Source organism: Hydractinia symbiolongicarpus, chromosome 15, assembly GCF_029227915.1.
Source record: "Hydractinia symbiolongicarpus strain clone_291-10 chromosome 15, HSymV2.1, whole genome shotgun sequence".
NCBI lineage: Eukaryota > Metazoa > Cnidaria > Hydrozoa > Anthoathecata > Hydractiniidae > Hydractinia > Hydractinia symbiolongicarpus.
The window spans coordinates 4730751-4756723 of NC_079889.1; the positions used below are offsets into that span (position 1 = coordinate 4730751).

The 25973-nt window shown below is 31.9% G+C and overlaps 2 long non-coding RNA genes across 3 annotated transcripts; one reads left to right on the top strand and one right to left on the bottom strand.

Annotated features, from left to right (window-relative positions):
- Positions 1–213: 213 nt before the first annotated feature.
- On the bottom strand, positions 214–11994 carry LOC130629073 (uncharacterized). Of its 2 annotated transcripts, XR_008981900.1 has the most exons (5): positions 11857–11947; positions 7496–7567; positions 1630–1694; positions 1255–1355; positions 261–1180 (listed from the first exon to the last, which is right to left on the bottom strand). It is a non-coding gene; the product is annotated as an uncharacterized LOC130629073 (long non-coding RNA). The 2 variants fall into 2 exon arrangements; XR_008981899.1 differs by having other exon boundaries at positions 214–1180; positions 1630–7567; positions 11857–11994.
- On the top strand, positions 9113–14153 carry LOC130629074 (uncharacterized). The gene is made up of 2 exons (XR_008981901.1): positions 9113–10506; positions 11280–14153. It is a non-coding gene; the product is annotated as an uncharacterized LOC130629074 (long non-coding RNA).
- The last annotated feature ends 11820 nt before the right edge of the window (positions 14154–25973 follow it).

Genomic DNA, 25973 nt, shown 5'->3' on the forward strand with positions numbered 1-25973 from the left:
AACTGTCAAAAATTGATCTAGTTGATGTATCTGTGGAGTAAGCTAGCTGACTGTTTTGGGCTAATTACATGTGATTATAATTTTTAGTGGTTTATATAGCTGTACTTTATATAGTTGGTCCTTAATAATACACAGTTTTAGTGTCACTTCCAAGTGAACACAGCAACGTTGTAACAGCGTTATATCAACGTCGCCCAGCGACCTCGCACTAACGTTGCATCCAAATTGAAAATGGGAATCGCGTTGTTTTGTGAAGTTTTTACAACGTTAATTTCGCACCCTGTTTGCAACATCGCGAAGACGTTCGAACAACGTCGTAATACCCTCAAAGTAACTGTTCACAGCATGCAGATGGCGTTGCTACAACGTCATAATACCCTCAAAGTAACCCTTTACAACAACGCGAGACGGGAACATGACGTTGCAACAACGTCAAAAAACCTTGTACGGAATCTATACGGTGTTTATAGGCACTCTCAACGAATAAATGACAAAAAGCCTCGATAAATATCAATCTTCATAAAACTTTACAAAAATATACACATAAATATTACATACATATATACAGTAAATTGTTACATTATTACAGTTAAGACTACATTGAAAAATATTGTGGAATCAATGTAAGGAATTTTAAAACTCACTAAATAAAGAACGATATAAGTAAAAAATCTTTAGAAACTTTTGAAAAAAATGCATAAAAAAAGAGTTGTGGCGTGTGACGTGCAATACTTTCTCGATTTTGTAGTTTCCAAAATGACATCACGTGCTTGCATGATACAAATCAACTTGCAATTATTATAAATATATTGTTATACATTGACTCATGGATTTAAGGTTTTAGCATGCCCTGTCCAATCCATGCTAGCAGGAAAGCGAGAATGATGACAATGACGTCGTGCTTATCTGCTTATGAGATTTTCGATAAAGAAGGTTGAACCTCGATGCATCCCTGATTAAAACACTTTTTAATTTACACAAAATGTTAAAAAACAATAAAAAAATCTACAAAAAATTTCCTAAATGATAATTAAATCAGTTTGATGTGATGAGTTCATGATATCTTCCTGAGCAGTTCTTCCTCTGCTGCCATCCCGGTCTGGGGCATGCTTTAATATGGCTGTCATTTGATTTTCTATTTCGGCGGTGATAACACCGTTCCTGCTGGACATTACACTCGCTGATACGAAAAAAAAATAATAAGTAATAAGACAAACTGTAAATAGGGAAAAAATTGACCAATGTTGTACGTACCAAGTATCAAATCTCCAACACGCGTATTCATTAAGCTTTTCTTCTTTTTCAATCCCTTTCCTCACATGTTCAGTAGAGACATCAGTCCGTAACTCATAAGGCTGTTGCGTAAGAGAAAATAAAAATACAATTTCTTAAAATCAATGATAATACAAAAGATGGGTATTTTTTTCATTTTCATTAAGAATTAATGTGGTTAACGACTTTAAAAAGTTTAGAATTTAGTTTCTCGAATAGACATTTCCGGTAGCTCCCACTGCCATTAATACCGTAAGGTCAATTCAATATAAAGGAGGGAGAAAAATTATTAGTTGAAACTTTCTGGCAAAACCTTTTGAAATTTAAAGTATATGCATTATTTTTTTTCACACTTACTTTTTCATAACATTATTTGTTGTTTCTTTGGTGTTGTCGCCCCCAATTTTTGATAGTCGTGTAACCTAATAAGATACAAAGAATAAATGACAGTCTAAAAATAATGCCAATACTATTTAATTATTTCATGACTACTTTCATGTACTATTAAATTATTTTGAATAAAGACAAAACATACCATAGATTGGTAATGGTCTTCTAATTGCAGTATGCTAACAAAAAAAAAACATTTGTTGCCAACAGAATGCTCTTTAGTTCTGCAGTTGCATCAAACATTTTTCTTTTCTTTTGTCTACTTTGCACTAACTTAACATACTTTTATCTATCTTTTGTCTACTTTGCCCTAAATTTCATTTCCTTTATTAAACTTTTATCTGCTTTAAGTTTGCGGGGAAAAAAATTTGGAATTAAATATATTTGAATTATACTTAATTTACTTGAGAGTGAAAGTAAAATGCAAAATAAAGAAACGCGAATGCCGTCATTGTTTAAAAAATGCAAATTTAAGTTTGCGAATACAAGGCAATTCGTAAAGATTTCTTCCACAGTCTTCTTTCCTACAAACTTTTCTTCCGCGCATTCATTATTATATCCAAATGCTTTCACAGTTAGTTTCAAACAAAATAAAAAAATGCATCTTTATGTTGTCAAAAAAACCTGAATTTTACAAATAATTTTTTTGGAAATAGTGGAGGGAGCTTAACCTTGACTAAAAATTTATTAGCGCGAAATGCGTTTATATTGCTATTGCGCGAAAATTAGTACGCGCGAAATAATGTTTTTTTTTGCTGCGCGAAGTTTAAAATGAAAAATGTAGTTACTTCTGAACGTACAAAGCCATTCCAATGCGCAAGGGTAACGTTTTTATTTGGGTCATTTCGTCATGTGAAAAACTGATTGGCGGAACAGCATACATACAAAGATCGTTAGCAAAACGCTAGAATACCTTAGATAATATGCGGTCCAATTAATATGAAAGCGACCTCTTAATAATGCCTAATGATGTAATTTACATATTTATTAATATCGGTAATTAGATTTGCTACTTTTTAATTACATCTCGGAGACAAACTTAAAATAGCTTCAATTGCACGGGTTTGTCAATCCTTAATTAACAATAAGAACCTAAGCAATTTATTGCGGCAGGTAAAATATTCCATTCTAATTTCGTGAATTTCTAAATTGTTGATTATTGTTTTGTATGCTTGTGTCAGCTGTAAAGTTGCTAAAGCTGAATTTTCTCTCAACGACAAAACGGAACGGTAGAGAACAAGAGAAATACTTCAATTTGATTGGCTATCCGCTAATTTTTCATTTGTTTTTAAAATCTTTTTCATTCCAGTCCAAAAAAAAGCTGAAACGATTTTAACTTTAAATTTGAATTTGAAATGAAAATGTAATCACAATTGTCTGTTTCGATCCGTTCCGATCCTTCCCATTTCGTTTTTGAGTGGAAATTTAACTTAAAAGCAATAATGAAGAACAAAAACGAGCAACTAATCAATTGAAGATGACAAAACAAGAAAGGTGTAAAATATGTGAGAGATAAAATTAAAGGCGTGTATATACGTCAGATCATTTGTTTCTCTTTATGACATCATATTCTTGCAACTTTATATACCTTATCTTACCATCAATCAAACCTACATCATTAAATCATAAATACATTATTTGATGCCCTCCAACTCTCCCATGTGACGTAATCACTGCTAATGACGATAAATTACAGATCTATCTTGATTCTTATCAGGTAGAATAACTATAACAACTTTGTTACCAGGACCTAGATTATGACATTAGTTGTAAAAAATTTCACATTTATGTATTTTAATCCTATGGAATTTCTTTATTTTCTTTCATTTCAACAATTTTTTTTTTTCTTCTAACAATCTAGTATCAGTAATACTCAGGGTCAATCTTCTTTCTTGGAGTCTGTTGTAGATTGTAGAAGCCAACTCATGTCAATCGTCACTACGTCTTTAGGAACGAGATTAGCTAAAAGGGATTTTATTATTCAATAATTGTGATAACCAAATCGGTGCTCCTTAGAATTGCCATTGACTAAAACGTTTGAGCACAAAATGCAGCGAGCAGGTCAACCAGGGAGAATTGGGTACATTTAAGTTGGACATAAAATGGGCAAAGTAATTCTTTTTTAAATTAGTCTTTCTACAGTACAAAATAACACTTTCAGAGTCTGCCATCATGAAAACACTTAAATGTGCTATATTTCTAATTCCCCTCAAGAGAATAGGAACTTGTGAAATATAAAAAAGGTAATATTTTTAACATAAATAACCAATTTAATGTTTTTCTTATTATTTATAAAACGGTGTGCATTTGTGCAACTGGTGTGCTCTGTTTAACCAGATTTTGACGACCACATTTTGTAGGGGAAAATAATTCAAATCTGAGAAACGTCATATATTAATGATAGGATAAAAGTTTATATGAGTTAATAAGTAAATTCTAAGAAGAGCAAATTTTGCCTACTTTCATTTTGAACATATTTATAAAGGATATTCTTATAATGTATTTTCTTATATAAAAATACGTATCAAGCTCTCAAGATAAAAATTACTTTAACGACAATATCAAAGTTATCATTTCCAATAAATTCTGTTTAATTTTGAAAGAGGTATTAGATGGCATAAACCCTTTTTATTTTGAAATATTTTATCTATAATAGAATATATTAAAAACATTCTAAACACCTTAAAAAACAACTAAACCGAACAATCAAATCTTTTTCTTCATGAAAGCATATATTAACATGTTTTTTTCCCTTCAACATTATATACCTCCTGTTTTCCATGCCCATTTCTCCCCCAATCACGTATTAGCTATGTACAGCTGACACCAATAGTTGTACAAATTGTTGTCGTTCATTTATGTGATCAATATATTTTAACTGTCAAAATAAATTCCCAAATAAGATTATTGACAGTGACACTGTATGTTCTTTTAATCGTCATTTTGCGGTCTTGTCATCATTCTGCATGAATGTAATAAATTTGAAAACAAACATCTAGCTAATCCCATTTTCTACCACGTTATCATATTTGGTAATTTTAATAAAACGTACCAGACCACAATTAACAGACCACTACAATGTAATCATATCAAATCACTCTTTTTAATTTAAGTTGTCTTCGCCACAAAAGTTTAAATTACATCTTCAAATCTGGAGTTTTGAACAAGATATTATTCCTTAGACATAGGGTCACGAAAATATATGCGAGCAAAAATTTGTTAACAGTTCACCAAAACTTTACTTGAGGTCGTGACCTTTTTCTAATTTGACGGCTCAATCTCTGTCTAATTAGATTTTCATTGTTTTGTTCTTTATGATTGCTCAATCATATTTTTGATGCATATAACAATGTTTTAGATACAAAAGATATAAATTCTTATCAGAATAATTACTTGAAAAACTTGAACAACAAAAAAAAGCCTTAGAAAACATATTACGCTTAAAAATGCACCTAAAAAAAAATTTTTCTATACTTTTCTTGTTTGGGGGCATCACGTTTTATATATAAATATCATGCAAATTAGGCATTGGTGCATATTTCTAATATTTGTTCACAAGTGTGGTACAGTACCACTTGTGAACGAATCTCATCAAGAGCGTTCTAAAATGCTTGATCTAATAATCAGAATGACGCGTGCCATTCTGTAAGTTGATTGCGAACAATTAAGATTTTGATTATCATACTTAATTGATTTGCAGCCGTACGCTTATAATGATGGTATGCACTTTCTCTAACCGGTAAGAATATTTATTCAGGAAGCATATAAATATAATATTTATTTTATTTTTATTATTTTTTCTATTTTTTTTAATTTTTTTTTTTGATAATAAAATTTACTTAATACATTTGTTCACTGTATCTCTGGATAACTATTTTCAATAGCAGGAATTATTTGCAACTTCTTAGCAGGGTAGCTCAAAGACAAATTTAAAAAAAAATCAGGATCACTTAAGACATAGCCTAATGGCTAAGACGGTGAATTGAGAGAAATGCGTTTGCAGTTTTTCGATTAGAATCTTAGGTCTTCTAAATCGACTGGTAAGGCGTGATGCTAACAATTTGACTATCCTAAAATTTTAAGTATGATTTTAAAAGCGTTAAACACACGTCAATTAGGTGGAAAACTACTTAATAAACGTAAAACTGCTTGCTAAAGGTTCTACTGTGAAGCTTATTTTAAATTCGATCTTGGAAAGTGCCGAAATGCAAAGTTTATTTACACTCTCGGCAAAAGAACTCTCTTCCAAAATTCTGGATTGGAATCGTGTTTGGTATATACATATATAATGCGTTTTACAGAAAATCCAACTTAAAATTTTAGTTGATTAAAATTATTCCACATCGGCGAGTTTACAGACACGCTAAAAGATCAAAACACTCATTTCCAATACTATTTCCCATGAATTATTTTGAGCAATTAAATTCTCTCGATATTTTTTACCTTGGTTTTGACATGTGGATATGACGTAAAAATTCTTCAGGCTGTTTTCTATTGGAAATATTTTTTGCGAAAATTTGCTGCCAACGCATTAAATGCTGACGTCAGACACATTTCATCACAATTGAATTTGTTAACGGATTACGTTATTTGCTTACATTGTTTTGTTTATTTTAAATATTTGTTTGTGTTAGTTGTTTGCGTTGCAATAAATTATTCTGTCAACAATCTTTACATTAAAATACCACAAATAATTCTACAAAAAGATAACTGAATAAATATTGATTCCTTTGTTTGTTTTCATCTATTGTGACGAATTTTCGTGATGAAAATTCGCGTTGTATCTTAACACAACTACAAGTATTTAATCCTCCTTTTATTCCCCAACTATACCTATATAACGAATTTGTCCCAAATTTGATCGCCAGCCTAGACATTTGCAATATTTGCTGCAAAACACCTAAAGTTTCTACATATTAACTATTGCTATAGCTTGTCGCATACAAGCTATAGCTAAACAATTGTAAAGCTATATCTGTGGAAGGAACAAGCTGTTAATCAATGATATTTAAACAGAATGGATTACGTTTTGCATCAAAAATAGCTACTTGATCAACCAGATTAGCCTGTTATGTCAAAAGCCACATCAACATTAATTTTAATTGTGTGAATATTTTTCTGCTGTATTTCACACAACAATAATCCATCCCGCTTCTCCGGCCTTCATTATGTGTGCAAGAAGTCGAAAAAATAAGTTAATAAGACAATGAACAATAAAATAACACAAAAATGCATGTTACCGTGGCTACGAGTCATAATGGCGGTATTTAAAACTAATAGCAGTAGTTATTGACGATAAGTTTAAGCAGGATAATAATTGTTCATAAGTTGAAGAATTTACTTCAGTAAATTCTTTATTTAGATCTTACTAATGAAACATTACTATTTATATTGAAAGTCGGCAAGCATTTTCAACAACTTAAAAATTTGGGCTAGTGTACATTTCATGGTCATGCTCGACTACAGAACTCTTTGAAATAAACTTTTGAGTTTTTAATTTTAAAGAGCTCTGGGGACGGGAATGGCGATGAGTACATTGGCGAATTACGTGTGCATACACCCACCATCTTTTTCTAGACAAAGTGAAACGTATTTCGTGAGAGAGAAAATGGAAAAGATATGATGCAAGTTATGTGTATTATTTTCTCCCAAGATATTGCTATCGATAAAATTTTTTAAGAGCTACTCTCTTGGCCGAATATTTAAATCGTGCCAAAAACTTTACATCGAATCATTAAATAGAAACAACGTATTTTAAAAACAAAAAAAAATCAGATTGAAGACCTAAACTTTTGTAATCATTTTCAACTGGTAAAAATGGAAAAATATTTACCTCATTTTTTACCCCAAATCTGCTCCAATACACAGCAAATGACTTGTCACGAAAGAAAGTTTGCAATAAGACCTGAAAAATAATACAAGTTGCTAGCTTTCTGTTAAAAATGTATCTAAATAAGACTTTGTTGACCACCCTGTCAACGTTTCCTACCTATGTAAAACATCCACATTTAATCTGGAAATCTTGATTGCAAATCTGCAGGAAACAAATTTAATTGGTACTAGACGACGTTATCAATTAAAAGTGAATTTGCATCATCTCATATTTAAAAATGACAAAGGTCATTATGTTGTCCTAAACATTCACCATCACTGTTGTGCTTTATCTCCAAGTAGTAACAGGATTACGAAATTAAAAGGTATCTGTTGTAAGTGTAGAATGTGTATAGAAATACTTCGTATGTTGACAAGATGATAAACATGTTAAGTTTGATGGCAATTGGTGTTTGTAAGGCGGTTCTAATCTCTGATGTTCTTGAATGTCATTAAACTGGTTAGTAGATCTAGCTTCTTTATTTTGTTCACTGTAAGGTCACTAATTCTGGGAAACAAACTTCATAAAAATTCTGTTATCTATAAACGACATAAATAACGTTAATACAAATTGTAAATTGCTCAAAATTATACTGCAGCTAATCTGAAGTCAGGGTAACGTTGACATGTCCAGCATCTTATGTTTTAACAATGCAGGTTACAAAAAGATTTTGTTCGTGAAATAAAAGCCATATTTTGTAATTAACTCTTAGCCCTAGTACAGCTAATGGTTACAGAATTCTTACAAGCAAAGAGCCTAAGAATTCCTTAAAATGGTTTAAAAAATTTAGAGCGATAAAAAGGTGTAACAAGCCGTTACTTTTAAACATTTTATTGATATTTGGATTATTAACTTTTTTTATATTTTTATATTAAATATATCCGTATATTTATTTAATATTCGCATTCGGCACACATCTTTCTATGCCATCCCCCAACTGTGATTGAAATCCTTCATAGCGACAAAAAGTCTGGGTAATACTTACGTTATAATTCAGATAGGAAATAGGATTATTTCATTCATGCATTCTAAGTACTCACATTTTTTGAGAAAAAAAAACATTCACTTTAGACGTTTCTTTCATTTAAATGTATTATACCTTCTTGCACCCTGCTTCTGAAGAAAATTATGTTTTAACACTCTGTATTGCATTATTTATTTATTATAACACTGTCCTTAACAAATCGCGCGGAAAACGTATAATCCGATATGCAGTGATTTATTACCTTCGCTTTTCGTTTATGGAGAAGGTTGTTGATCACGAAATATTTTTAGTTCTTAAGTAGACTTTAGCGAGACAATAACTTGTATTTGTGTCTCACCCATGCTAATTCTAATTCTAAGAGCGAATGTAAAAAGTACCCAAACATGGCATTTTTCGACATTCGAACTTATTGAAATTGAATTATTCAACAGGTTGCAAAGACAACGAGTCACTACAAGGCACTGTATACCAGTAACCAGACGGTAAGGTTTTTTTATATATTTATATTACAAGATTTTTAAGGTTTTGCTCCGTATCATTTTGTATATTTAAAGTTTTAAAAGTCTTTCTGATCGAATTTCAGAGCACGGCAAAAACATTGTACTTTACTTTACTTGCAAACAAATGGAAGTACAATGAGAAGACAATGGTTTTTAAAGAACATTGATACAATTACTTTTCGTACTGTTTTGCTAGAGGGGAGATTACATAGCAACACCCTTTTTAGAAAAAACTTTTCAAAGTTTATTGTTTCCACTTAAAAGCAGTTAAAAGACATCAGTCGTTTAAAAGAAAATTTTTTACGATGGTGCATTTGTCTTTTAGGCTGAGCTAAGATTTTCAGAGAACACGCAGTAAACATCTGCATACACACATTCTATTTCCAGCTAGTTAGTAAACAGATGATTTATAGCTATCGTCTCACAAAATAAATACTTGTCGCAAGAAGGTAAACAAACTCCGCATGAGTTGAAAAGACATACTTCAGATTGCACTCTTGCTAGTTAAACAATAACATACAAAAAAATTTGTGTTCTTGCAACCAAAAGTAAACAACAACAGCTGTGGTAGGTAAAGTCTAAATTTCGCAAGATCGCTAACATCGTATTTAAACAAAGAGAATTGCATGCAAGAGGATTTCCTCTTGTGTTTTACAACCAGACCTTCTTGACGTGTAGCATGGTCAACATATGGAATGCAGGTAAAAGGAAAGTCACTTGTATAAATGTTCATAGTAGTTACAACTAGTATTTTTGTTAGCACTTACGATTTCTACATTGTCAACACGTTAAACATCACCTTCACTACAGACAAAAAACGTGGTGGTAGGAGAGGTTGGGGGCGTCAGATTTCTAGAATTGCTTGTCACTACGGTTATAGATTGACATGTTGGGAAAAGTTTGTACAATATTGTCCAAGATTTTTAGAAGTGACTTAATGAATCAGTACGCATAAGATTTTGAATTAATTGAATAGAAAATTTTTTTATCTGGACACTCTTTTAGCTAGATCACAAAGTAGAACAACTTCTTACTCAGGACTGACAGCATTTTTTGATATTAAGAAACGTTACAGGACCTGGGATCAAAGTTTAGGAGAGCCTATTTAAAAGGTGTCAAACAGCCTTAAGTCTACATATCAAATGAAAAAAAGGGATTGTTAGATGAGTATTGATTTATACCTACTGCGCAGCGGATATGATTCGCATTTAAATACTTTTATTCGTAATAGTAGTAAAAATCATGAAAGGAAAAGAGAAGCTTTGAAAATTAAGACATCCAATAATGAAAATATTTATTCCTATATTAAACATAATCAAACTCACAGCAATATGTATTATTAGCCATGGTGACGTATGGCTTACGTATTATTAGCTATGACATTCTTATACATATATTATATACGTATCGCATTAATTTAATTCTTATGTTGATCAATACATCACTTACATGGCAATTTTATCACAAGACAGTGTACGATCCTGGCGGTCAGTTGTTTGTTTCTTTGTAATTTTGATTGTTTTTTCTTTGTTTGTATTCCACGAGCGAAACGTTAGACGAATAAACGTGAACTTCTTTTTTTTTGGTAGCAAATATTTTTTTGCTTCACTGTTATGTAGGAAGCATTTTTGTTTTGTGAAAATGTTTTCTATCTTTTTTTTTTCTTAACAGGTTTTATTGTGGACAGTTGTTTTATAACTATTCGCTTACATAAGGAAATCCTAAAGAACTGTGCAAACGCATAAAAAGTTAAGACTATCCTAAAGAATAACCAAATCTGAACCTTTTTGTATGAGGTTAAAACTTTGGTTAAATCTTTGCAGCCTCATTTTCAGATATGCCTCGTTTTGCTTACTCATTCTAATTTTTAATTATCCATAATACATTTTAATTTTGACGCTAGATAAAATCAACAAAATTATTTCTATATTTGTCCGTTAAGAGCTTTATCTTTGAGATATCACCGATATGACCTTTAACACGATGACAGAATCAAATAAGCTAATTATTGCAAAGTTTTATAACAAATAAAACCGTTCGTGTACACACGCACCGAACTTTCCGTTTTGTTAATTCTCCAAGAAACCGACAAACTAAAACCGTGTCGCGCGTTTATTATCTTTTTGTTGATTTAAAATATTATTGTTGTTGTTTTAATGAAATATTTGCACAGGTCATATAAACCATGTAGTGTTGGTATATTTTGTCATTTTATCATTTTGTTTTTCCTTTTTTTTATTTACGTATAATTATTTTATAGGATGACATAAAACAGTAGAAATATTCCGTATCACATAACACATTCGTGAAACACGTTCCGATTCACTTGTATCATATCGTATTCATTTATTGCGTGTACGTTCTAATTCGCTACTCATTGTGTAAGAGGTTAAACTAATTTTGCGGCACGTGCGTCTAGTCGAATAAAGATTAATTTAGCAATGGAATTAGCGTATGAATTTCAAAATGTTAGCAATATGACAGCATAGTGAACAACAGTGAATACTGATGTAACTGACATAATTACAATTTAAAATTTTGTCTTTTCTTCCTGTTACATTTTAGGTAAAATTGGAAATATATTGGGAGCTTAAAAATTCATTCGCAATGTTTCTTATGAAAAACAAACTTGTTACCTTATTATTCTATTTCATTTTTTATTTACTTTATCAATAGTATTTTCGGTGTCCCTTTGAAATGTGAAAATGTCACCCTCTTGCGATGTAATGACACTTGAGTAAATGACACAAAAAAGATTAAAATAAACAATGAATGCGAGAATACCACATTGATTGCCTAATAATAATAAATAAATAAGTAAATAATGAATTGCTTACACTTAATCCAGTCTGGTCATTATAAAATAAGTTTTTAATCAAAGTTCATTTACTGATGTAAATATTATTCCGTTCAGTTAACAACGGACTCGAAACTTCTTTTTAGAAGGAATATGAAAACAACAAGTGAGAGAAAGAAAAAATTGTCTTGACAGATGGTTTTGACTGGAAATAAATATTTGTTTTAATATAGGACACGCTATGTTCAGTAAGATTTTAAAAACTCTCTTTTTTACTAGAACAATACTGGAACAGTTAGATAGATTGGATTTTCAAAGATAACTGAGTTAAATTTATCATTGTCTCAGACTAACTATAATTTGTTGAAAAGATTTTGTAACTTAAAAATTGATAATGTAAAATAAGCTTTGTTTGTAATGGAGCAATGTAAAGATACCAATATATATATATATATATTAATTATAAATATTAGAAAAAAGAAATATATTGAGTGTGTTATATGTTACGCAGTAAATTACAACATTTTTGCGGTGCGGTGAGTGCACTTGAATGGATATAATTGTGTTTAAGTGCTCGTTTAATCTCTAATTTGTGAGAGCAATTAAAAATCGGAAACAAACACTTGAGTTTGACCACGGATAATTAGGCAAATTGACATTCTCTTAATAATTTTGCTAGCAAAACCACGTGTGCACGTTTAAATAAGAGATGATTCATTTATATCGATGACTTTATGAGAGACAGGTCGTCGCAATAGCAACAAATGCAAGTTCGCTTGTTGCTATTTCTGTTAATGCTGCGTTTTTGTTGTTGTTGTTGTTGTTGTTGTTGTTATTGTTGTTGTTGTCGGCCTAGTTGTCTGATTCCAGCGTAGTTATTTTTGTTTAAAATATTCTTTTATTTTTAGTGCACTTCAAAACAATAAAATAGTAAAACAAGACCTTCATTAAATCCAGTTTAGAAACATGTTGGTTGGAATATTATCAAAAATTCTCCTATTGCTGTCGCTAAGTACGCTTAAAATAGAGTGTTTTTTGTGGCGCGGGACTACGAATGCTTCCAATGCGGAATTTGATAAAATTGACGACCAGAAAATCATCTTTAAGAAAAAGGAGTTAAATACCAAGAATAAATATTTTGTAAGTAACAAGAAGATTTCCAAAGACCTTTTTAACACAAGCAAAGATTCTAGTTTAAAATCTCTTTCGGACTGGGGCATCTTAAGGCAACGCAGCTTCGATTTCCCACGTTTATTGAAACAACAGCCAATAAGAACAAAGAAATTCAAGAAGTATAGTAAAAAATGGTGGAAGAACAAGATGAAAAGAAAAATGGAGCGCTTAAAAAGACAAAATAAACTCAAGAACTTCACCTATTCACAATTTTTAGTTTGGATGAAAACAAAGCGACGCCACTTATAATAAAATTAGACGCGAACATATTTTCGCACGTACGATCGGGGCATAAGTTGATGTGTAATTCCGTCAAACAAAACAACGTTGAGATATCTAAAAATGGAAATAACAAATCCACAGAGTGGTTAACATTTGCATGAATTTATTTCAGATGAATTAACGACGCAACGTTTTTGCTCTACGGGTAAGAGCAAATAGTTTAATTTTAATGCTGATTAAACCTAAGATACTCTTCATCGCAGGTTATAAAAGAACAAATAAATTACAAAGTATTAGGAGGGCGTCTCATCAACATTCTTTATCAACAAAACTTTTTAAATGCCGGCTTTGCATCGGTCTTTACATGCCGACTGTGACCCGCCATGTTTAGAGATTCATTCACATGTTTACATAGCATAGACGATAAAGAACATACATATCCAGTCACATATTTGTCTTCTTTGCAGTTCTTAAGAGTTAAGTTGTTTGTTTGTTAACCATGATCTGGTTTTAAAAATGGCTTGTGTGAATATACTTTAGGGAAGTTTTTTTTTAAATAAATAATATCTATTCCACGAAGATTGGTTAACAATCTATTTTAGACCTTTTTTAAAAAAAATATAAAGCTTGGTATCCACCTTTTGCGTCCTTCAGTTTTCACTTTTGTACTTTTTTGTTTTAGCGCTGTTTTTTATTAATGTTTGGATATGAAGTTGTACAAGACAGAAAAATATATATGAGAAAATTTATTTATTACTGGTTATGTAAATTATATATTCGCAACCTCTTCTCCAGGGCCGTTTTTAACGTTTCGAACGTTGCTCTTTTTGTTCACCTATTCCAAATGCCAGGAACTCTGGGGATGAGGTTGATCTATTTGTTGTTTAAGAAAACATTATGTAAAGTTGAGACGCTTAAAAAGATAACTTGACTAAAAATCTATTCGTTGTTATTGAATTTACTAGAGGTATACACCTATGCCCACCCATATATTCACGCATGCGCTTAGAACGACCGGCATTTTTCGAAGCATATTTATTTTGGATGGTATAATTTTATGCTTCTCTACTCTTTCTTTAAGTAATGTTTCTGTTCGTCTTCAACAGAAAAATGCACCATATATATGTATTCATTGAGTGGCCAATTTAAAATTTCCTTACACCGACCATGATAAGCACAAAGCTTTAACGTGGTCCCTGTACAACATCATAAAAAGATAATTTATGTTTACATTGTGACGTCATTAAAAATCTACAATGGCGTCAGTAACCTTACATAAAGCTGTAAAAAACATTGTGCGATATATTTTTGCGGGATTGACTAATTACATGTTTCCTCGACCTCCCCAATTCGCGAGCTCTTTAAACAAAGTCACGCTAAACATTGCTTAACAATGCATTTATCATGTTTTAGCAGTAAAAATAAAAACAACAACATTAAATATAAGACGGAATGTGCAGAATTTTTTTGTTGTGGTATTTCTATTCCTTGTTTATCAACATAATTCCACACAATCTTTTTTATCTTCTTTGGACATGTAAAGAAACCGCATATTATGTTATTTAGTGCTGGCAACATTTTTGGTTTGAGTTTCAACATAGTTACCCGACCATCGTCCAAAAAAGAAGCAGTATCACAACCTCGTCCACAGGGCCTCTTGTCAATTAGATAACAATAAATACGCAGGAGCACTTGAGTGAGATTGGTAATGGCAAAATAAACTAAGCTTTTATAAGAAGTCTTAACGGTTAAAAAAATTGATTCAAAACTGTTAACGGGTTAAAACCCTAACCCTAAAGGTTAAAATTTTGGTTGACAAAGAAGGATTTGATACTCGCTATTTGTGACATGTCATTTAGGTGATCTGGTAGCTACAACTTTTAAGTGTGTATGCTCCTATGTCAATATAAATTCAATGGTCTATACAAACAAAATGGCAGACGGTCGCAGAATAAAAACAGAAAAATGAGAATAATGCACGCCACAAATTTTTTTTTTTAATGAAAGCACGTGACATATCTGCCATGTGAAAAACATCTTGAGCATAACGTCATACGCATTGTCATCCCCAAAGTCTTTTCGCCTCTAAGCCGTTATTAAATTAATCGAGTAGACAAAATGCTTGGAAGGAGGTTACAACATATATTTACCATATAACGTTTTCGATATCTTATAACGTTTGAATATATTTAATTATTACAATTAAATATGTTCGAACATTTGAATAAAGAAATTGTTCGAAATATGCAACAGTAAACAGAATATGCTTAAAGCAAGGAAATACAAAATTTGTTCAAAATAGCATGTATTTGAATTAACGGCATTTGAATTAGCGGCTGCTGTGTATTGAGATATAATCTAGATAGCATAACACAATTAAAAGTTAGAAAAAGACTGCAACAACAATGAATTAAGAACTCCTTCACGATTTCACTGTTAAAAAATTTACATGCGCTAAACTAATGTATTTAAGGAAAGCTTTCATAGCTACACGTAATGGCACATTTATGAAAGAACAATCCTGGGAACGAGGTTTATCATCCGCTTTGTAAAATCTCACCCAGCATGAAAGTACACACCAAGTAAACTCGGTACGAGGTTTAACATTTTCTTAGTGATATATGTCACCCATCAAAAAAGTACTTACGAAGTAAACTGGTACGACGTTTAACATTTTTTTAATATCTCACCTAGCAGGGAAGTGTTTCCAATGTGAATCGCATTCTGGGATATGTATTTGTAGGTAACAAAAACTTAAAAAGTTTGAAGCAATATGGACGTAGCAGATCGGTTAAACGCAATATGAAACGGAAAATGTAGTAGTGAAAGAAAGCTGAAAGTCAAAACAAACTTGAGATTTGTGAAAAAATACACACACAAATCGATAAACTAAATAAATGAATTCAAAAAAAAGCTAAACTGAATAAGAAAATACGAGGTTATGTCTAGAAAAATATACTGTTGAAATCGATAAATACTTAACGCGAAAATACATCATTATGAGATTATCTAATCAACTAGACATACGTTTAAATGAAATTCTTACTCAGTTAAACCTGTGGACAGTGAATCTATGAATATGCGCTATAGAATAGATGCGAAAGTTTGATTGTTTGCAAGAACTGGGGCAGATGGACCTTATTAAGTTATCAAATAACATTGCAAGGTATTCTCTTTAACCAAAGAACTTTGCCCAGTAAGAATAACATGTTATTGTATGTTATAAGAGAATGCACATTTATCTGCGGGAAACTAACTTATTCTGTAGCGATTAACAGTGCTAAAGAAAAAGAAACGCGGGTATTAAATCCGTCTAACTAAGCAACGTCAGAATAAGAGTTATAAAACAGCTGTTATCTTTTATTCAAATTGAAGCTGCTAAAACTTGTTTGTTTTTCTGATAGCTATTTTTACCTGAATCTTGTGCCATAGCGCAGTGGAGGTATTTAATGTTGTTTTAACGTCACATTCCTTTCATCTTTGTTTTGAGAACAAATGTGATTTAAACGAATGTTGATCATCGTTCGGAATTTTGAGTACAGTTTATTTAAGTGAAAAAGTTAAAAGTATGGTTTCACGAATTTAAATGTTTGAAAATTCAATAATTATCAAAAATAGCCAACCTAAACCCAGATAATTCTTTGGGCAGTTTTATTTCTTAAGTTTATATTTAATAAAAATTTTCAACAATTGATTAATAATTTTAATATTACTTTTTAGATATTTTTACTAAAGTATTGTGTATACAATCATTACTGCTGGCGTAATGTCGCACAGAGCCACTTGATAGAAATTTAAAAAATTACACTGTCAGTATATCCGGTAAATAAGTGCCAACATAAGATCGCTTACACTACCAATACAAAAAAACCTAAACAAGCTCTGGGATAAAATGTTTCTAACTCTTTATTCAAATGACGTAAATAATTTCTTTTTTAGATTGGCAGTGTGACGTGCTAGTAAAATTTACAAAAAAAAACTCCAAAGCTGAATAATTTGTTCAGTTATCAGTTACGTTCTATTATTCAATCAACAGCCTCTAGATAAAAACCAACTACTCTTTTTTAAAAAGTGGCATCGGAATTACCAACTAAAAAAGTCGCCCTCATACCAAGAGTTTTTAATCTTAAAACGGTCGTCTCTCGTAAGAAATGTTGAGGAATTTATGTTGACCTGCTCTTTTCTCAACCTCCCTATAAAAAAGTATTTTGACCAAATGAAGTTTCAAATTTCTAAGTACCCTTCTGCTAGAGACGTTTCCGTGTTTATTTTGGCTGAATTATCCCTAAATATCAAAAGTATTAACCCTTACTGTTACGAAAGATAAAAGTTGTTGTCATCTCTGTAGTTGTTGCCGCCGTCGTTGCCCGTTCTACCTTCGTCGTCGTTGCCGTCGTTAGTAACCGATGTTGTACTCGTTACTGTTGCCAAATCTTACGATGCCTTATCGGTAAAAAAATTCAATACAAAACTAAATTTTAGTTCAGTGTACGACTTTTTTTACCGACTAACCAGTTTTACCAGCCTTATTTTTGGCTGACCGAATTGTGTCGCCGAATTTTGCTTTTCTTTTTCTCCCAAAATTAAGAGAGATATTTTCAATTTTGGGATATTATATTTCGAGTTGAAATTGTAGGGGGAATTTGATAAATTTCTTAAATGTGATTCTCTTTTTTTTTCATCCGTTTTCTATTATTTGGATAGTGTTTGTTTTGAAATTAATTGTTCCCTATTACCTTTTTCCAAAAGTTAGAATAAAGCGATTAAATATTAGGCAAGTGATTTATACTTTTGTCGGGTTAGCTTAAAATTGTTAAAGGACGAATTGTGGCGCTTCACGAATCTTAAAAACAACTCGGAGAGTTATATCCATGGAATTCTATTTTAATATCAAGAAAATTGTTTTCTCTCATTATGTCAGTAAAGACGTGTTAACAGAGTAAACATAGTACGAAAACATTCCGTGGTCAATGAATTGACAAATTTATTATCGTTATCTAGATATATCACTATATCATTTTCATAACGTCATTTCCGATGTTTAAAGTAAGGACAACCCATACCTAAGCCTTAAATTCCTCTTAAATATTTAAAAAATTTATGTAATCTGTAAAATGTGCAATAAAAATGTAGTTTCAAACTTGTGGGTGGGTTTAAAATATTAATTATTACATTTAGGTGTAATTCATTTTAAAAGTCCGTCCACAGTACAAGGTGAAAGTGTACTTTGGACCAGATTTTTATTTGATATAATATATAACCGAGACGAACTTTTTAAAAATAGTTTACAATAACACTTTTTTAAGTTGTAGACGGCACACAAAGGAATCATTTACTCGAGCAGTCTCTGATATCGAAATAGCCATGGAATCGAGATTCGATTTATTATTCATTTAAACGGAGGTATCCTATTACAAAATATTGAGACATTTGAAAAAGTAAATTGATAGATTGATAGGGACCTTGCTAGAAAATGATTTTAATTAAGAGTATTATAGCACAGGTGTCTGACTGTATAAATTTTCAGAAAATCTCTTCAAATTTTAAAAACATCCAATAGCCGAAAAGACAAGACAGTCGTTTTTTTGTGGCGATAATGATGGATAAATCTTTTAGCAGAGTGAATGAAATACAAACAAAAGCTACACTTTTCGAACGCAATTTTAAAACAATTCAATTGGTGTAATTCTTTTTGTAGGAGGAGTCTATGTTAAACAAAACAAACGTGTTTACTTTGTAAGAAGAATGTGGTATTGCAAAAGAAATTTTCGCGGCTTTAAAATATTATTGTGGCACCGATATTTACATTTTGAAGGTAAATGCTATATGATAAACATGTGTTTACATAAGTGATTTGGTGAGTTTTCTCTTACATAATTTCTCACATGTAAACAAGACGCGATTAAGAACTTCTGCAACGCAAAAATGCAATTTCCAAAGTCTGAATCCAGATGCCTGTCTGTTAATTTTAATTCGCTAGTCCAGTTTTTGGTGCAAAAATAATACTGGATCTGTAAATATGAATTATTTACTGGTTAGGCTTTGTGTTTATAGGGAGAACCACTGAATCAAATTTACTTTGTTTATACTAATCTTCGCGTGTATTAATTTTAGCGCAGCGTTTTCTCGCGTATTGATTTTCGCACTAAATGTTTTGCGCGTAATTTCTGTTCAAGTTTTTTACATTGACGTTTTAGCGCGATTACGCGAAAGCAAGTACGAACAAGGTATGATACCATCATTTCCAACCTCGTCCCCAGGGCATCTTGTATCTTTTCTGACCCCGGGACGGCGATACGAACATGGCCCTGGAGGAGGCTGGTCCGATATGAAACCTGATTGGCGCGGATATGTCAAATAATTATTGCGTCATACAAAAACATTTTAGCGAGGCGGCGAGTCTGTGACCAACAGGAGGAAGCTGTTCGTATTAAAATGGCGGAGGTGTATCAGCAGTATCAAGTTTTTTTCAAAGTGAAAAATTTAATAAAAAGACATCATAAAGTAATACTGCTTACATGACAATATTTCAATAGCTGGGAATGTTTAATAATGCTAGAAAAGTAGCTAGCTAGCGCTATACTATGCCTATCAAACTATCAAGATAAGAACAAAAGAAAGAAACTCAACTTGTTTCCAAGTGGCCAGGTTTAATTTGCAGCTTTTTGCAAAGAATGACGTTGCATGTCCGCCCATGTCCTTTTTTAGACAAAATAATTTTGCACAAAATATTGAAAATGTTTTTTTTTATAAAATATATAGCTATACATTACGTTTTAAATTATATCAGGTTGTTTATTAGTGGGCATGTTTTATTACCTTATATGCTTTGGTTACTATAAAAGATATAAAAAGCCAGTAGGTTAACCGTCGGAGCCATTTTATCATTGAATACACATTTACCCGGCCTAATTCAAGAAAATTCAAAGTGCAATAGCTTCAGTAAAAAAATGATGTTATTGACTTGAAACTTGTTAAGGAGTACTTTTAAACCGATCTGATTAAATATAATTTTACACGAGGCATAAAAAATTTACAAAGCCATTTTGAGGAAGAGAAAAAGGTAGGAAGATTTTCTTAAGATTTTCTTATCTCAAGAGTTTTAATACAAATTACAAAGCAGTGAACATAAAAAATAACAAAAAAAGTCTAAACCAAGTATATAGTTTATATAGCGTCCCATAACTTCAGTAAAAATTAAAATATTGACTTGAGATTTGGTATGATATGGTTTTAGATTGGTTTGATGAAATTGAGCCAAAAAATAGTTCTATTATCATCATACTTTCTGAGTTTCAGAATTTAGCGCTTTTCAGAGACGCCGATAAGCCATTTTGACAGCATATCAATTTTGACCAAGATACAGATTCAGAAAATTTTAAAAGCTATTATAACCTCAGAAATAGGTCAGATAATATTCAACCTAAAATTAAACAAAAAATTTAGTTGCAAGGAATATCTCTTTGCTGATATCTTTTTGTGATAGGATGCTCTTATGAGAATACTGAATTAATCTTCACGGTCAGCTAGTTTGGCATCTATATAATAATACGCCAGTTCTGTCTGTGACTTTTGCAAAGTGGATAAAATTTCTTTGATAAAGTCTATAAAACATCGCCTATAAATTTGTTCTGTAAATTAGCATACTTTGACGTTAAAGCAATATTGACGTCAAAGGAAAGTATATTAAGATTAGTGAAGCCATTGCATTGCACTTTTAAATTTAAGGCTTGGAAGCGGTTGGAAATAACTGACGTCATCTCCTGCGTGGGTAACTAGGGACTACCTGGGACCAATTTGGGTAAGTTTTCCAAACCTGGTCACCGAATCTGTTTCGGAATGGACGGGTTAATGACGTCATGAAAAACCTTTAAACCCTAATATCTCTGCATCCGTTTGTGACAAGTACACGATCCTATACATTTTCTTGATCAGCGTTTCAAGATTTATACGATGAAGGCAACAGGCATACACATTTCTGAAAAAAAAAATTGTGTTCTGACATGTCTCTGTTGACGTTATCAAAATTTAAATGACGGTTGTTTTTCTCTGTTATCCTGGCTAAGTGGATTTTTCCACGGGCCTTATCGACTAGTTTTAAATATTTTCCAAGCAGAATGATAACAATAAATAGATGTATATATCAATAAAAAATCGATTTTTGAACAGCAGCAGAATTTTGATGAGCTCTAAAAAGTGCGAATTTATGAAAATAATTTTGGTCCAGAATCACCAAAATAATTTCCTCAAAAAATTATTCCTGAAACATTTTTTTCTCAAGGTAGCAATACTTTGCTGTTGGTAAAGTCTTTCTAAACTATTAAGGCAGTGATACATTAAATCGAGAAAACAGATCACACATAGACTTGTCGATTTCAATTTTCAAACCAGCATAATGCTTTTGATAAAATTTTTGGATTATTTATGTTTTAAACAGAAAAAACCTTGTTTTTGTATATCTGTGTGTGCAAATTAAATGTGAGCTTGTTGAGTAAAAAATAAAAAAGCTGCAAGGCATTTTAAAAACATGTCATTAAGAAAAAAAAAGCAGAATTTATCGGTAAGGGGTGGCTTTTTGGAAATGCTAAGGCCGCAAATGTAAAAGAAAAAAATACTTCTGAAGTAAATACTTTTCTAAAGCCTTTTTCACCCAATATAACTGCAAGCAGTGAGTCCACCATATATGGATTCAGTTTCAGTTAAGTATTGTTTAAATACAGCAAAATCTTTGTCATCATATAATAGCAGTAATGCAGACACAGATATGAACTCACGGTAAATGAGAATTCTAAAGTTCAGCCAAAATGAATAAAAAATGTAAATGTTAATATGAGGTTAAATTTCTGCCTAGCTACTTTCAGTCAGGCACCTAGAATGATACAAACATTTGAAAATTATGTAGCTATATTTGCACCTTAGAGAACCAACGAAGTGCTATGTTCAGATGGGCAAATCATTTACTAATTTCCAAGTTTCCCCTAGTTACAAGTTTTGCAACCCAGTGCTTGCTAGCCAACCAATTCTGTGATATACACATAACTAAATTGCTTGAATTTCTTCAAGTGAACAGCAGCCTAAATAACATTATTGTATATTTATACATTTACACAAAACAATCAAGGGCAATATGCGAGAAGTTTGTGTGTTGCGATAAGAGGAATCAAAACAAACTCGCCGCACGTATCTGTGACGTAAAACGCCGATCTTGCTTAGCTCTGCAAGGTTATATATAAAACTTTGGTACATTGAGACAAATCTCATTATATATTACACACAGAAATTCTGTGTATTGGAGGGTCACGTGACGAGGCCTCCTCCAGGGCCATGTTCGTATCACCGTCCCGGGGTCAGAAAAGATACAAGATGCCCTGGGGACGAGGTTGCATCATTTCAACATTTTTCTGTTTACCTACTATGTCAAATTTTGATAAAACAGAGCAGTTGTTATATTTGGTGTTATTTTCGCCTACAACCCTGAACATAATAAATCTTGAAATGCTTTTTTAACTACTTTTTACTGTGCCTAAATAAAGTATTTTTTAATTTTTGGACCAATTGTGTCTTAAAAGGTGTTAAAATGGCAAAAAATAAAAAAAACATTTTATCTTTAAAAACCTTTTTGGCCTATTGAGGTATTGAGGTATTTAAAATTTTTTTGACCTATTATCAAAAAACGGGTGAAAGCATCATATTCGACGTTTTTCAGGCTGCAATGTCGTTCAGTAGTAGACCAGCTTACCAGCGATTAAATTCTCTAACACGCCTGAATTACAAAACAATTCACGTCAGGATTTAGAAATGCTTAAAAATTTGGGAAAAAGGGATATGAGTAAATCCGCAAAATTAGCAGCTCTAGAGATTAATCCTTGTTGGTAACCTCATATCCTGATTCCACAGTGGTAGGTGAACTAGGACAAATTCGCGAATCTGCAAAAAATGTGGTCTTGTCTTAATATCTTTTGACCAGGATGTTCAAGTTTTTTATTACTTTTCACTTTTTCATTCTAGAACTTGATGCCATTAACTGTGATCAAACATCAAAATGTTAGCCCCAAAAAGCAACTTCGTCATAGGTTATTGCAGGGGCGGATACAGGTTTAAAAAGTCCTTAGTCAAAATTTTTCGTAAAGCTAAATATTTTTTGTCGCAAATGCCCCATTTATTATTTTTTAATGTATAATTACCAGACACCTATTTCATAAGAATAAATTGAAAGAAAAAACAACAGAAATCTAGCTACTTTTTCATAGCAGCTGGTATTTCAAAATAAGGTTTTTTGAAAACTTGAAGGGTTACATATTAATAACCCATAAAAGTCTTTTTTCTTCTTTCTTCTTTCTTGCACATCACGTAATGTAGAAAACCATGGACAAATTGAATCTAACATGAAATGGGTCAAATTGAGCAAATTGTCAAAACCGGCCAATGAAATAATGAATGATCTATCAAATCTGACATTTAAACATCAGTATACCGGGTTGACATGATAACAATGAATTATATAAAAACAAATTTAAAAAATGAATGTGCAAGAACTATTTCAGTAAAATATATATAAAAAAAACAAAGCATATAAAAAACAAGGCTCAAAAAGTAAATTTATAAACTGAAAGGACTCTTGCTGAAAAGCAGCATTAAGATATAAATCAGGGGTTGTGCTCAAAGCATTTTAATAAATGTATGTTATAAAATAGGAGTTAGGACTTCAGAAAATCCAAAGTTAAGAAACTTTTAAGGTGAACCTAAGATGTTAAGTGTATAATTACCAACTTAAAAGTAAGACTTAGCAAAAGATGAGTAAGTAAAGGTAAGTATGGGTAAGTAAGGATAAAGTAAATTGTTTAAATATGTATTAAGTTTTAAGTGAATTTAAATTAACTGTAATCTTCTAGGATCTCGGTCAAAAATATTAAGTAAATCATCTACCTTTGGAATAATTTCTTGATGAATGTACATTAAAGAAAGGCCATTAAGACGATCTTCTGTCATGGTACTACGGCAATAATCTTTTAATCGTCTCAATGATGAAAAACTTCTTTCACATTCATATGAAGTGATAGTAGCAAGAATGCGAATAGCAACATTTATATTAGTAAATAGAGACAGGTTTATTGACTTTAAAGTTCGAGCAATGGTTTCAGGTCTTGTACCCTGATAATCCAAAACAAACTTTTCCCACAGCTCTAACTTAGACTCTAGAGCAAGAGGATTTGGCATGTCAGATTTGTAAAAATCTACAAATCTTTTGAAGTTACTCTTCCAATCTTTGTTGGAGTAAACCATTGAAACTACTTTGGCTGGTACAATGCACAATCCATTATACACTACAAAGTTTTCAAAATCAAACCTCGAGTTAAGTTCACTGTATAAATGGTCCAAGATTGGTATGGTTAAGGCTTTTTTATAATACTCCTTTGGATTGATAGCAGGCTAGTTGTCCCTTAATGTTTGCCTTCTGATAACCCGTTTCATTTTCTCCTCAACTCCCACACTTTCCGCAACATCTAATGCCACCTTATACCATGAGTTGTGAAAAAAATCTACATTGTTCCTGCAACTCATAGTTATTATTTAGCTGTCCTTGTTTAAAAATAGAGTATAGAAGGGGATGCGTAGAATAAAACTCAGCATGAATAAACAACTCTAAAGAAGTAAGTAACCTTAAATCATGGCACAACATGAATTGTCACCTGACAACATTAATGATACCGAGCTGTATAAGCAGTTTCCACTTGTTTCAGAGCTAATATAAGAAAAAGAAAGCCAATCTGAGTCTTGTGCCTAGCCGGGGTATGCACAAGAGTAATCGTATCCAGCGTACTGCTAAGTCACTAGAATGGTAATTCGAGTTATATCGTTAAGGGCGGCTACCTTTTTTTTCACTCAAATATCGTGCCGCACAGACTATATATGTCACTAGTCTATGTTACAGGTTTGCTCCACTCTGTAGATTTGTATGACTTTTACCGCCGTAAGAAACACTGCCGCTTAATGGACCACAGACCATATTCGTCAAAATAATCGCGCACCATGCAAATTAAAACAGATACAACGCACAGACGTGGCCCTGCGGCACCCTGAGCCGTTGGTCCCCTATTTTATATCAACTCCCGCTCGTCGGCGCACGTTGTTTACATAAAAAGAACTTTATGCACTACTATGCCTCTCTCGATTGACATCGTCCGTTATACAGGTAGATAATTTACCTTCGTCACTTGACGTCTTTGACGTGGTATGTATCCGCCCCTCCTTTGGTACAAGGTTGTTTTTAAAACAACTGCATCCAATTTGAACCCTTCTTTTAATCCTTAGCTGTTCAGTAATTTTAAAAGAAAATTCACGAGCATAATTTGCGATTAATAAACTGAATTTTGCAGCACGCCAGCTTTATTTCTCGCAAACTAATGCTTGTTTAAACTTTTTGCCAACATGAATTTTAATTATTTTATGAACACAAATGTTTAGTAAATTGTGCAAAATTTTCGAAATTCACGAAGTTTGAATTATCGTGATACTATATCCCCTTCCAGAAAAAAAGTAGGAATAGGAAATATTCTGAGCAAATTATTAACTATGACGTTAGATAAACACTATTAGAATTGCAATGAATAACTGCTTTTCTCAGGTTTTTACATGGGAACGAGAGGTCAGCTACTAGCATAAACTGAACGACGTACGACAATGAAAAAAAAAATGTCGTTTAATTGATGTTGAACTTATAATCTAAATCTGAGAATCTTGTAAAAATATTTATTTTTCTGT